This window comes from Leopardus geoffroyi, chromosome C2 (assembly GCF_018350155.1).
Source record: "Leopardus geoffroyi isolate Oge1 chromosome C2, O.geoffroyi_Oge1_pat1.0, whole genome shotgun sequence".
NCBI classification, from domain to species: Eukaryota; Metazoa; Chordata; class Mammalia; order Carnivora; family Felidae; genus Leopardus; species Leopardus geoffroyi.
In genome coordinates, this window is record NC_059333.1 from 79,492,357 (window position 1) to 79,506,503 (window position 14,147).

General features: G+C 42.0%; 1 protein-coding gene across 6 annotated transcripts in view; it reads right to left on the bottom strand.

Moving 5' to 3' along the window:
• The window catches only part of LOC123611099 (LIM domain containing preferred translocation partner in lipoma), a 680,366-nt gene that overhangs the window by 302,526 nt on the left and 363,693 nt on the right, over window positions 1–14,147 (bottom strand). The gene's annotated exons all lie outside the window — the stretch shown is intronic.

Sequence of the window (14,147 nt, forward strand, 5' to 3'; positions counted from 1 at the left end):
TCCTTTTGTATCATATGGAAAGTTCTATTAACTACATTACAAAGGCTCCCATTCTCACATACAGGTTAAGAACTACTCCATAATTGCTTTGTCTCTAAACCCTGGGCCTCGGTATATAATCTCCCGCCCACACCACCTTTTAGTAGCAGGTAGAAATGACTTGCATACTCTGGCCAACAGCTTTGTCCATATCTGCAAAAGTTTGGAAGTTTGTGAGTAAAGGAACTTCCATATGTTTTCCAACAATACATTTTTATTTCTATTTGATTCCTCGAATTCTTTCTCCCCAACCTAAGACACAATATACACTTGACAACATATTTATGAACAAATAAAAATACTATTCAGGATTTTAAGAGAGCTATTAGAAATACTAGCTTTGAATGAACAGAAATAGAATAAAACCTTTTAAAAGTTATCAAAGCTCTAATAATATCCCATAATTGCTTTCTAATGGGCACATTGCTGTATTAATTCTGTTTATCAGATATTTGTACAGTATGATGCATTTGTGCGTATTGCTATTTCATCCTACGGGATGTTGGTGTTTTGGTTGGTGTTGGGCAGGAGCTTACTTGCCTTACACGCATAGGTTTGTTTGTGTATGGAGGGCCAACTGTGAGGAACCTGGCATTTGATGTTATGGTACAAGCAATGTAGAAGTGTCCAGGAAGCCAGTTTCTCCTGTGAGGATTTTACTTTATGAGTTTTAACCAAACCTCTTTGGCTGTTAGCTTTATAACCTGTAAAAAAGGCAAGTACAAAAAAAGTGTCCTTATCTACCTTAAAGAGTCATTACGGTGTGAACATTACTTGAAATATAAATCTTTACTGATGATGGTGATTTCCTTTATTCATCGTGACTTATGGGAAATTTTCCATGTTAGATGCCAACTAAATTTCACAAAGACTGCACATCAGAAAGCATTCCTCCTAACGCCTGGATTGGCCAAAATGGTTTTACAAAATCACCTGAAAATCTGTCAAAGTAGGCACATCTTATTGCAGCTAAAGGAACAAGGTTGTGATGTGATACCAACATGGGAGGCAAGCCCACATGAGCTATTGTTTATATGTGAACACTAGGAGTAATCACGTGGCCCACACTATCTTTCAGTGAACATAAGCCTGGCGAGGGTGCTACCCAACAGTGGTATAGAATTGTTATTCTTTTGAAAGTATAGTGGAAACTAAGTACCAGCAGAACATGGATCTAGAGCCAAGGATGAGGCACTAGAAAAAGGAGAAGAACACAGCCCTACCTTAAAGAATTTGTGAACTTGGAAACCTTGGGGGAGAAATCCTATCTCCCATATTCAGTTGACCCTGACTTCATAACCACTCCTCCCTTGCAATCCCACTGACTGTTCATGTCTACTCTAAGATCCCCCCAGACAGCTACATCCCAGACCTCACCTGTACATATCGCCTCACTTGCATTTGCACAGAATGTGTCCTCCTTTTAGTCATTTGCTTTTGGCCATCTGGAGTCTCTTTGCCTTTACAAAACATCACCTTTATCTAGTCCTTTATCTAGTCCCTGAAGCCTATTTGGTTATAACAGGCTGGAGGCTAGGCCCACATATCAACACCCTGAATACTACTATCATTAAATGCAAGGGAGATGTTCTTCCCCTGCTCTAAAGTTTTCCATGGGGAGGGATCTTCCATGGAGAAATATTCATAAAGCTGTTCGTCCCTCACACATTCCTCTCCTGATGAGAAGCTTACTGAGGAGTCAGCCCAGTGACTTAACTGATTGCCGACTTTGAGGACAGAAATAGGGCACGTATGGTTCAGCTCCTTTCCAACCTCCATTCAGAATCGTTGCCTACACAAGAGCATGCTTTTCTCTGCTTTTCCAGACTCCAAATTGTTTGTGGCTAGGGCAGTCCCACCTCAGGAGAGGCTTGCAGGTGGCCAGTGCTGACCACTGTCAGGAGGGCAAACCTATGTAGTAATTTCTCTTGACCTCAAACCTACACAGTCAACCAAGGCACTTTTATCAGCCCCCGGACTGACAGTTTGGTCTCCATCCGCCTGACTCGGCTGGTTGTCAATGGCTTCTTGAACATGGGTCGAGAGGAGGGGGACTGTTTGCTGTGTCCCTTGAAGTCACAACAATGCACGCTCACCCAGCCTTTCTGCTGACCTTTATCTTGCATCCAGTGGCAATGGTTTTTGTTTGTCTCTTTTTGGTAACTCTGGGTTGGTACACACTCTTACATAAAAGGTACATAAAAGGTTGTGTCTCTACCACATCCACAGCTCTGTTTGAGGTAACAGCTTCAAAAGGGCGTCTGTCTGTTTAAAAGAAATACATTTCCCACTGCTCTGTAACAGGTAATTCTGAATTCTGGCCACAATTAATTGGATGAGAGACTGAACCAAAACCAGCAACAGGAGATGTGCTGGAGGAAGAACTCCTTCCCAATTTTTATTGGAGAAGAACCAGCTACAATTAAGGGGCCTTATTGTTTGGAACATCTGAAGGCAAGGCGCAGCAGGCTGGTAGCAGAAGTGGAATGGACGGGAAACCAGAGATACACAGAGTAGCACGAAGAAGCTCCGAGGAAGGAGAGGACGTTAGGGAGCGAAAATCATAGTGCCCTGTCCAGAAGGTCGCTACCCAGGAGCAGCAACTGGAAAGAGAAAGAAAACCTGAGAGAATCTAAGCCCTAGTAATGGAGACCCAGTGGATAAGGAAACACGGGGGGTTTACTTTTGAGGGGATGACAAAATCAGCTATTGTTATGTCCTCAGCGATATTCTCACTTTCCATGTGGCTGCGTTGTCTGGCTGTGGACATGGTGGTTGGACTTCCTTCCTTCTCTTTGTATCCTTACCATAAATTTTCATAATCTAAAGTCAACTGAGGTAACTAACTCTGAGCACTTCTTGGCTTCCTGCAATCTGAAAGAACCTCACTACAACAGACCTGAGGAGCTATTTCTTTATTTTAAAAGAACTTAGACAAACATGATTCTAACCACACTGGCATATCATGGTTTAAAAAATATAACCAAGCCTGGGGTGCCTGGGTGGCTCAGTTGGTTGAGCGTCTCTTAGTTTCAGCTCAGGTCATGCCCTTACCAGGTTCATGAGTTTGAGTCCTACAGTGGGCTCCATGCTGAGAGTGTGGAGGCTGTTTGGGATTCCATCTCTCTCTCACTCTCTTTCTCTCTCTCCCTGCCCCTGCCCCCATCAGCTTTTACATGCTTTCTTTCTCAAAAATAAGTAAACTAAAAAAATATTAAAAATAAAAAGAAATAAAAAGAAAAAAATAATAAGGTCTTTTAACACAATGAAAAGGAAAATGGAATAAAGGGAATGAGACTTTATTTTTCATGTCTGCTTTCAATCTTGTAAAAACCACGTGAACCATTCAGATTAGCTCTCGTCTCTTCCATGCCACATTTTCAAATTTTAGCCCCTTTTGATTACCTCCCGTACCAAACAGCAAGGAAAGGTTGTAAGAGGCAGGAGGCTTGGGAGGTAGAATTAACTCTCTGGACCTTGAGATCATATAGTCAGTACAGAAGGTTTAATCATATATCTTTCAAGCCTGAGTATGCAACACCCTTGTTTCTGAACAAAGAATAAGCTAAAGGTATTTTTTAGTGCATTACACTATTCGCATTTTTAATTACAGTAGATATTTTTTTATTACTGTATTAAATACCTTATTCTAGCTGAGTGAAGTGTGTGGCTGTTTTAAGTAAAGAAAACTGTCACAAGAATACCTTATTCTTCCTCCATGGTGAGGGCCTGTGTCCAAACCACAGAGCCATGGAAAATAACCTTCCCAACATTTACTTTCCTGGCCACAAGTATCTGTTGAAAGAAGTGTCTGCATTGGTCTGAACAACACATCCCCAAGCAACTAAGTGGAAGGACAGGTTGCTAACATGAGCTAATATGAGGATTCTAAAACATGGCGGGGGGAGCTGAGACTTACTTTTGATAAACCTCAAAAAAAAAAAAAAAAAAAAACAAGCAGTTCCAGTTATGGATGCCTAATTCTAGCTTCACACAAACACAAAGATACACATGCGAGGAAACCCACCTTAATATTTACAATAAAGGGATGCCTACCCTCGATGCCCTTCAGTAGAAGAAGCACATGATGGTACGACCATACTATGGAGTACGGGCTAGGTGTTAAAAACAGTATGTGCAATCCCCATTTACTGGCATGAAAAGATCTAGAATCAAAAGTAAATTGAAGCTAATATCATAACACTTATGTTTAAAATAAATGTGACCTATATAGTCATACCCATAGCTGTGTGTATTTACGTACTTGTTAAAAGACTGGAAAGATGCATAACAAACTGAAACACTGATTACGAAAAAAGTACGGAGTCAGTGAAGGGTGTGCAGCAGAAATAAACAAGAGTGCGTACTGAGAGAACACTTTAAGTTCTAGTCTACATACTCCTGATTGGTGGAATATGTTGTGATGAGTATTTATTCACATACTCCATACGCGTACGTGTTTCGGTAAAGTTAAGGAGCAGGATGCCTCCACCGTACTGCACACGTGTGTGAGTGGTGGGCCAGCACTGATCAGTGGAGGGATCACTGGGTTCAAAATCAACAGGACCAAGAATGAGACCCCTTTCTGCCACTTTAGAAGTACAATTTGGGGCAACTCACTCAACATTGTGTGTAATGCTGAGACAATATTTCCTGGCCATGCAAACTCACAGACTTGCCGGGAGGGTAGAATAAGATGGACATAAATCCACTCTATAAGGTGGGAAGCACTCTATAAATCTCAACTACAACTACCATTATTGTTCACATTAACTGCCCTCTTAAATTTCCTTGGAGAGAAATAGATAAGTTTGTGACAATAGATAATTTATTTTAAACTCCTCCATTTGAACCACGTTGTTTTATCCTGTCTCCTTTCACTAAGGTCTGGAATTAAAACAAACATCAAATGAGGCTGTAGGATTTTATTTTATCTGTCACATCCTGCTGTCATTAAACACACTTGAGATGAGTGGGTTTAGTTCAAATAAAACTGCTTCTTTCCCAAACGCAACAAACATGGAACGGGTAGAAAAGGAAGACTGCACTTGAATTGTGTTCAGAAGCACCGCACGCTGCATTTCAAGGAGATCCATCTGGCAGGCTAACACGGTAATAAGTTCTTTTAATTGTCAGGTCACTTAGATTACAGATCCAGGCTGTCAATTTTTCCATTGCGGTTTTTTTTTTTTTTTTATTTTGGTAGCTCATTAAAAAAAAAAAAAAAAATCTCCTAGTTATTCTGTATGTGAAAAACTACCATCTTCCTTCCTAGGAATTTAGGCAGCAATTCAATGCAACAAGCACTTACTCCTGCGCATCAACCATGGTGGAAATGAGCTCTGTGTTAGAAATTCAAGAAAGAATATATAAAAATCCTTGTCTTGCAGCAAGTCACAGCCAGTAGGGGAGATTAACTCTTACAACCCAAAATGATACCCTTAATGGGAGCAAAGGTTCTGGTACACCTGACGTTCCCCGTCTTTTTTAAGGGATTCCTCCTCAAATGTATAAATCTACGTAATCTTAGCAGGCTTAGCTGCTTGCTAAAGTAAAAAGAGCAAGAGTCAGGACACCCTGAAAAGGGGCACGGATATATGTGTGTGCATGCGTGTGCAATACACATTGTGGAGACCCTCCAAACTCAGGTCGATCCACTCTTCTACACAGCCTCATATCCACCTGCTCACCTCCATGCCTTATAAATTCTCAGCCATGCCCCATTCTCATCAAAACTTGTACTTTCAAACTGCCATATCATTACTCATACACAGCTTCCTCTTCTGGATGTCTCCCTCCTCCAAACATCTCTTACACTTCCATCATATTGCGCATAGTCGGTACTCCATAAGTAGGTGTGGAATCAGTAAAGCCTCCTAACTTTATATGCAATAAGCATTTCCCTGCAAAATGAAAAGAATAAACAATAGTATTCCAATAAACTAGGAAGGAGACCAATATGCTGGAGAATTTACCAACCACTGGAGTTGAAAAGAACCTTAGAAATGATCTAGTTTGGTCCTTCATAAGAGATGAACTAGGGGCGCCTGGGGGGCTTAGTCGGTTAAGCGTCCGACTTCGGCTCAGGTCATGATCTCACGGTTTGTGAGTTTGAGCCCCGCGTCGGGCTCTGTGATGACAGCTCAGAGCCTGGAGCCTGCTTTGGATTCTGTGTCTCCCTCTCTCTCTGCCCCTCCCCTGCTCACGCTCTGTCTCTCCCTCTCTCTCAAAAATAAATACACATTAAAAAAATAAAAATTAGGGGCGCCTGGGTGGCGCAGTCGGTTAAGCGTCCGACTTCAGCCAGGTCACGATCTCGCGGTCCGTGAGTTCGAGCCCCGCGTCGGGCTCTGGGCTGATGGCTCAGAGCCTGGAGCCTGTTTCTGATTCTGTGTCTCCCTCTCTCTCTGCCCCTCCCCCGTTCATGCTGTGTCTCTCTCTGTCCCAAAAATAAATAAACGTTGAAAAAAAAAATTAAAAAAAAAAATAAATAAATAAAAATTAAAAAAAAAAAAGAGATGAACTAGATGTTGAGAGAAGTGAAGTGATATTCCAAAGTGAAATATTTAACTAGTGGAAGAGGTGGCTTTGGAATCTGCTCTTCTGACTTGCCCAGTGCTCTATCTACACCATGCTGTTCTCTTACATTTTTGAGTGACAGGGACATGTACGGAGAAGCTCAGTGGATTAGTAAAGGTAGATGGCATTGCATTCAAAGGAAGGGGAAAAAAAATCACGGGTGCTTTTTACAAGTGCACTTTCTTTTATAGCGATTGATTCCTGAGACCATGTCCAAGAGAATGTACATTCAGGGACTGAGTGGACCTCTCCTGCCAATCACAATGAAGAAATGTGCACGGCTAAGCTCTGAAGAAGCCAATGGCAACAGTGAATTTCTACACTGAGTAAAATGTTCTTGGAGCTTAAGAAGGAATTTAAGGTTAGGAATATATTAGAAAGGGACACAAATGCAGATCTTGTAGGCTTAAGAAAATGCTCCCAAGTCTCATCTCATTCTTCTGCATGGAAAGACAGATTTGCTTAGGTACTAATGAGCATACAGACTTTCTAACTCAGGCTGGGAGTCCCATTTACATTCAGAAGAAAGGCCAGGGCGTTAGACCAGAAGAAGGATGCTGTTTGAAATCCAGGGTATGCTGCACCTGCTATACGACTCTGGAGCAAACCATTTCATCTCTCAGCCTGTTTCCTCATCTCTAAAATGTACCTAAGAATCCCCATCTCCAGGAGCTTTTGTGAGAGTTCAATGCTAATGAATAAATGAAGGAACTTTGCAAATGTTAAGATATTAAGTGAAAGTACTGAATTGCCATTATCAAGAAGGAAGCTCAGACTTGAAGGGCCTCTAGATCAGCCAGGCTCAGAAATGTTACCTGGTTACTACTTCAGGAGTAACAATGGGAATATAAAAACATTGAATCACATAAAAGGAAGAAAACAGAAATGGATGCCCTCAATACTGAGTATCCAATAAACCGAGGCAGAAATGAATGACCCCAATCGATGCAATTCTGGAGAGACTTAAGGGATAGGACTATCATTTAAATATAGAGGAAGGTTTTCGGGGGCCTGGGTGGCTCAGTCCATTAAGGGCCTGACTCTTGGTTTCGGCTCAGGTTATGATCTCATGGTTCATGGGTTCAAGCCTACATTGGGCTCTGTGCTGACAGCATGGAGCCTGCTTGGGATTTTCCCCTCTCCCTCTCTCTCTGCCCCTCCTCTGCTTGTTCATTCTCTATCTCTCAAAATAAATAAATAAACTTAACATACATACATACATACATACATACATACATAAGTAGAAGGAAATCATTTGGCATGGGTCAACTAGTAGGATATTCTGAGAGTTAGGCCTGGAAGCCAGGTCCTCCAGATCCGACGCTCCATTCATAGGAGATTATGAAAGCCTAAGAAACACACAAGGAAATGGACATCACAGTGCAGCAGAGATTGCTGGTAGTGATTTGAGGCATCACTGAACTGGAAAGGATCTGGAAAGATGACTGCAGGCCATTTTCCTCTCCTTAACAATGCAGTGGAAGACCCTCTGGGGCTGGCATAGCACAGAGAAAAATCAGGTAAAGAAAGAGACCCCCAGCTATCCACAAGAAGGGAAGTAAACCCATACCTAGTAAGGGCCAGTCCCGGGGTTGAACGCCATCTATGCATTCTCTCTCATAAGTCTAGCCATGTCATAACATAAATATAACTATTCTTTCCCCTTTTTTTAAGTTTATTTATTTATTTTGAGAGAGACAGAGATAGCGCCAAGTGGGGCAGAGGCAGAGAGAGAATCTCAAGCAGGCTCCGCACTGCCAGCTGTGGAGCCTGATGCAGGGCTTGAACTCACGAACTGTGAGATCATGACCTGAGCCGAAACCAAGAGTTGGTCGCTTAACCGACTGAGCCATCCAGGTGCCCCATAACCGTTCCTCTCTTACTGATGAGAAAATTAGGATCTTAGAGAAATGAAACATCTCTCCAGCATTCACAGAGCTGCTGAGTGGTAGATGGAGAATCCAGGTCCCAGATAGCAGAGTGAGAACACGAGCCCGTTCTGTTCGGCCAGATGAACGCCCACACCAGCCCCAGCAGCCTGGGAGGTGGTATAGGTCTCAGGCGCTGGAAGTAGAAGGTCAGTAGAGCTGCGGTGTGGACAGCTGGCATTCAAAGGAGAAAGTGGTTTGGGCAACAGTGTTGCATTCACATTTTCTGAAGTGAGTTTATGTGAGGTAAGTGGTTTTATTTTTTTCTGATGAGAAACTGGGGGATTCTGGGTACCTTTTCAAAACACAAATATTTCTCTTTGTGGCACCAGCATGGCAAAAGAATAATGAAATATGCATGAACATAAATATGAACGGTGTGGGTGACGAGTCAGAATGACTCGAACAAAGAGGCTAATAAGCGGCTTTGTTTCCCAGGTCTGAGTGAAATAGTTGATTCTGTGAACATAGGCATACAAGAATGAAAACAACACATTCTCATGGCTTTTCCCTACTAGACACAACTGTACACACTGCAGCTCTGGGCTTCATAGAACTGAAGCTCTTATTATACCATCATCCTTAACTCATAAAAATCAAATTGTATTACTCCGTTATCATAATGTTCTAAGTCTTTCTCGCTTGGTGCATATTTCACATATCATTTTACACCCTAATGAGATCCTGAATAGGTTACATTACATATACATCTGATAGAATATTTAGGACTCAATTTTCACCATCACTGAACAGCTTTATGCAATTCATATATTCAAAAGTGTGTGAATAATCAGGTACTTGTGATCATGATGGCGGGCCAATTAAGAGCTGAAGGTTGGGCCATATGTCATCGGAAGGAATTACTCTTCAACCCCAGCCTGGAATTCCAGGCGGGATGGAAGCACTGGCAATTAACTACTTCAGCTCCCTTGTGTGACATCAGGGGAGACTAAGGCCCAGAAAGGGACGGGTGGAAGGACACACAGCTAGACAGAGGCAGCGCATGTACAAGAATCCAGATACTTTGTTTCCTAATCTCCATAATACCTTCTTTGTCTCCCATCTGAGACAAAGTCAAGATCTTTGTTTTATCAACAACTCCTCTTTTTCCCCACGAATTCAGAACAGAACAAAGGCACTGCTCCTCTGAGAAAAGCAGAGTCATGTACACATGTCTTCTCACTAGCAGCAAGTTAATCAAAAGTAGTCAGTGTGACCCATTGTACTTTATATCACTGAATTCATTTTTGACATTTGAAGAACCTATGGTTTTATTTTGCTTTTATTTAGAACAGCAAGTGGGAGGTAAAAATGTCAAAATAACTACGGCCTCGCAGTTCTGGTAAATCTATTCACTGGATTGTTTTAAAGACTGTTGAGGGTTTAATTTTTTTCCCCCTAATTGCCTTCATTTGTTCAGCAGACATTCCCCGAGCGCGTAACCCATACCAAGTCCTATTGTGTCAGATGCAATGGAAGATCCAGAGACAGAAGCACACACGAACCTACTCCCCACAAGTAACAGGGTTCCTGTCTTACCAGAGAAGGGGAATGCACACAGCTGATCTTAACTGTAATAGAGCACAGGACGTGACAAGTGTCCGAAGAAATGTGTACATCAAGTCAGATGGGGTGGGAGGCAAGTTCCAAGGACGACAGTGGCAGGTAGACAGTGATGATGAGGTATTACAGGTAGCTTTAAATTACGAGCTAGAAATTACAGAGTCCACTGGAGATGTGTGCAATAGGAGAAATTACGAGCTCGGTAAAGTGTACCACCATCGGATGTAAAGATGAGATATGGAGATACAGGTTTCCATCTTGATGCTTTTAGTATATAACAGTTTACCCCAAATAAAGAAGTCAGTTTAACAGAAAGTCTTGTGTTTCTACAGAAGAACCAAAGAACTAAGAGGCAGACAAGAAACTTACTGGCCGGGAGCGGAGGTGATATTTTGTCTGAGTGTCTGGTGGGAGTAAACACGCACCTGTACGCACATACCTGACTAGCTTTCTGCTCAAGAATATTGATGGGGATTGAAAGGGCGCACTTGCTGTGATGAGCACCGAGTGTTGTATGAGCGTGTGGAATCACTAAATTGTAGACATGAAATTAACAGTACACTGTATGTTAACTAACTGGAATTTAAATAAGAATTTTTTAAAAAGGTATTGATGATATCCACTCCTTATTGGTTTGTGGGATCTTGCACAAATCAGTTCACTTTTCTGCACCTGTTTGAGAATCCCTCACATGAAGTACTGACATCGGGCTCTCTCAGTTCTCATGTCCTCTGTTGTTTTGCTCATTGCATACATACATGCAGAAAAGAGAACACCAAACCATCACGAACCCATTCTCCACACTTTACTAAATTGTGGCATCAGCAACAATAGAATAAGCCTTCTACAAGTCTCCGGCTTCCCTCTGATTCTTCTTGACTCTTATCCTTATTCAGGTAAACATGTTAGCCAAGGTCCTTTGAACGGGGCACAGGCCACCGATGTTCTGAGGAAGGACAGGTCAGTGGGAACTACGTTAGAGCCTTTTCAGTAGCAGCCCACTACTCCTCAAAAAGCAAACTGAGGAGTTGAACATACCACTTTACCACCTAGACTGCACGCTACATGAAAAAGCCAAGAAACACCTGTTGCCATTTTGAGAACTGGTAAAGGAAGGCACAGGAATTAGACCAGATGTTTGCTCCCAGTATCTCCTTCCGTCGAGGGACACAGCTCTTAAAAATACACCACCGGCTGCTGAAGTTGTTGCCACTTCACTCCTCCTGGCCCAGGGTTGCTTTAGATTTAAAAACATGTTTCCAGAATCCAACAAACACAGTTTTTGCTATAGTTCGGATCTGTGAAGAGTTATCTTTACTCATGTATTTCAAAGAAGAGAAAGGAAACAAACATCAACCTCCTCCTCCCTTTCTTTTCCAACTCATGAAGACACTTTTAAAATAAAGACCCCATTATTTGAGCTTCTGGAACTATGAAAGGGAGAAATCCAAAATGAAGGCCTTATTTTATTCTTAGGTACTAGAAAGAGAAAGAATGTGTAGTTGCCATAGAGGTACCCACCACAGAACAAGACCAACGCCACAGTTCAACTGAACTGAATAATAGCTCGGGGCCCCTTACAGGAGTGAGAAAAGTACAAGGGTTTACTTGTGCAATAACCTGTAAAGGGAGGGGATGGTAGATTAAAAAGACACTGAAGAATTCTAAGAAATTAAAACGCATTTGTAAGACTCCAGCAATTAGGACTCTACCCCAGCATTACCACATTGCATATTGGAATGGCCCTGCATGTGACACCCTGATCAGTCACCAGGACATTCAGAAACCATTTTAATCAAGCCTAAAGTGCCAGATCTGCCAAGCCCTGCATTAAGTTTTGAGGTATGGGCAGGATATGGCTTCTCAGGGAACTCGACCTAGAAGACAGAACTAGTAGATTACAATGTGGTCAACTCACGTAATGATTGTGAAAATGCCCCCAAGAAAAGCAAAGAAAGAAAGAACATAAAATAGGCCAACCATTCAGGTGCAACTCTAGAGAGATATGTGATTTTTAGGATAAGAGGAAAACATAAGGCAGGTTCATTTTCATTAAATTTTACTGATTGTTCTATTCTTAATCATAAGACCTACCATTTATTGGCCATTTGCTATGTCACAGATACTGTGCTAAGCATTTATCTCATCCAACCTTCCCAATAGCGCTATGAAGTGGAGATCATTTCCTCTCTCAAAAAATAAGCATAGAGGAAGGTCAAATAAGTTGTGTAAGCTTAAAAAGTAAAGATATGGAGCCAGGATTGTAACTCCGGAGCCCTTGCATCTAACCATTATTTAGCGTGGGTTCCACCGGGACAAAGGCAAAGTACATCAGGTATGAGCCAGAAGCTCAACACAGCAGTGAGACCTGTTTGTGTCAAGGCAAACCCCACAAAAGACCTGACTAAATCCAGTGATCCACTTCTCAGTCCTCCTAGCATCTGATCCCACAGAGAACCTGCTCACTTAGTCAGTCTCGAAGCAGTTTTTTTCACCCCGTGTCTGGACAGCACAGTCCCTTGATTCTCCCCCTACCTAATGTCCCTGTTCATGACATCCTTTAATGGTTCCTCTGTCTCTCTCTGAGACATCAAAATACTGGCCCAGCCTTAATCCATCGCCTCAGGTGATGCTACTCAGGATCAAGGTTTTCAATTCATATCCATCGACTCCTAAATCTATATTAAATCAAGATTTTGCCCTGGGGCCCCAGAGACAAATATACAACTGTCTACTCAACCATTACTTGCATGTCTAAGAGCTCAAATGTACCACACCTGAAACCAAATTCCAGATCACCCCTGCTCTTCAGAAAAATCAAACACAAAACTGATTCTCTTGCTGCCTCCTGGCATCTCACTAATTGCCACGTCCATTGTTCTAGTAGCTTAGGCTAGAAACCCAGCAGTCATTCTTGCCTCTTCTTCTGCTCTCGTATTCTACATCTACCCTGTCCACAGAGCTTGTTGAGCACTACCATCCAAATGTATCCAGAATCCCACTACTGCTTAGCACCTGCCCCGTACCTACAACCAGCCATCATGTCTCATGTGGATTATCACTGCAGCCGACTTTTTACTCGCACAAGGCTGATCACGTGACTCCAAATGCTCCCATCTCACTTGGACTAAGAGTCAAAGTGCTTACGACAGACCACAAGCTTGTACTGTATGATGATCATTGGCCCAACAGATTCCCGACCCCTTCTTTTCTCGCTCCCCTTAAGATCACTCAGCTCCAGCTATCTTTGGCCACTTTACTCTTTCAGAAACAGGCTAGTTGCTGGCCATGCACCTCTCCCAGGTCTCCCCCACTCGTGCTCTCCTCCTTCAGGGACATTCTCCCCTCTGTCCCAAACATCTGCATGGCTCATTCCCTTCCCTACTTGAGATTTCGGCTCCAATATCAACCCCTCATCAGGCCTTCTCTTCTCTACCTACCTTATGCAAACTAGCAACTATTACTGCACTCTTACCAAAGGACTTCCTGTGTTTATCTTGCTTTTCCTCTACAGCACTTAACTCCATCGGACTTAATGTTCACTTGTTTTTTTCTCCCCAAAGGAATATGAACGGTTTGGGGAAATACATTTTCTTTTATTCAAAGCTGCAGCTTCACCTTCTAGAAGAGAGCCTGCCATTCAATAGGTGTTCACAAAATATTTGTCATGATACAATAATCCCCGCCCCCTTCCCCATGAGGGATACATTCCAAGACCCCCAGTGGATGCCTGAAACCAAGGATAATACTGAACAGTATATATACACATATATACATACATATATATATACAGATACATATACATACACATATACATATATATACATATACATATATACATATACATATACATATAAATATACATATATATGTTTTTCTATATATACATATCTGTGACAGTTTAATTTATAAATTAGGCACAGTAAGAGATTAGCAACAATAACAATAAAATAGAACAATTATAACAATATACTGTAACAAAAGTTACATAAATGCGGTCTCTGGCTTTCTCTCCCAAAATACCTTATTGGACTATAC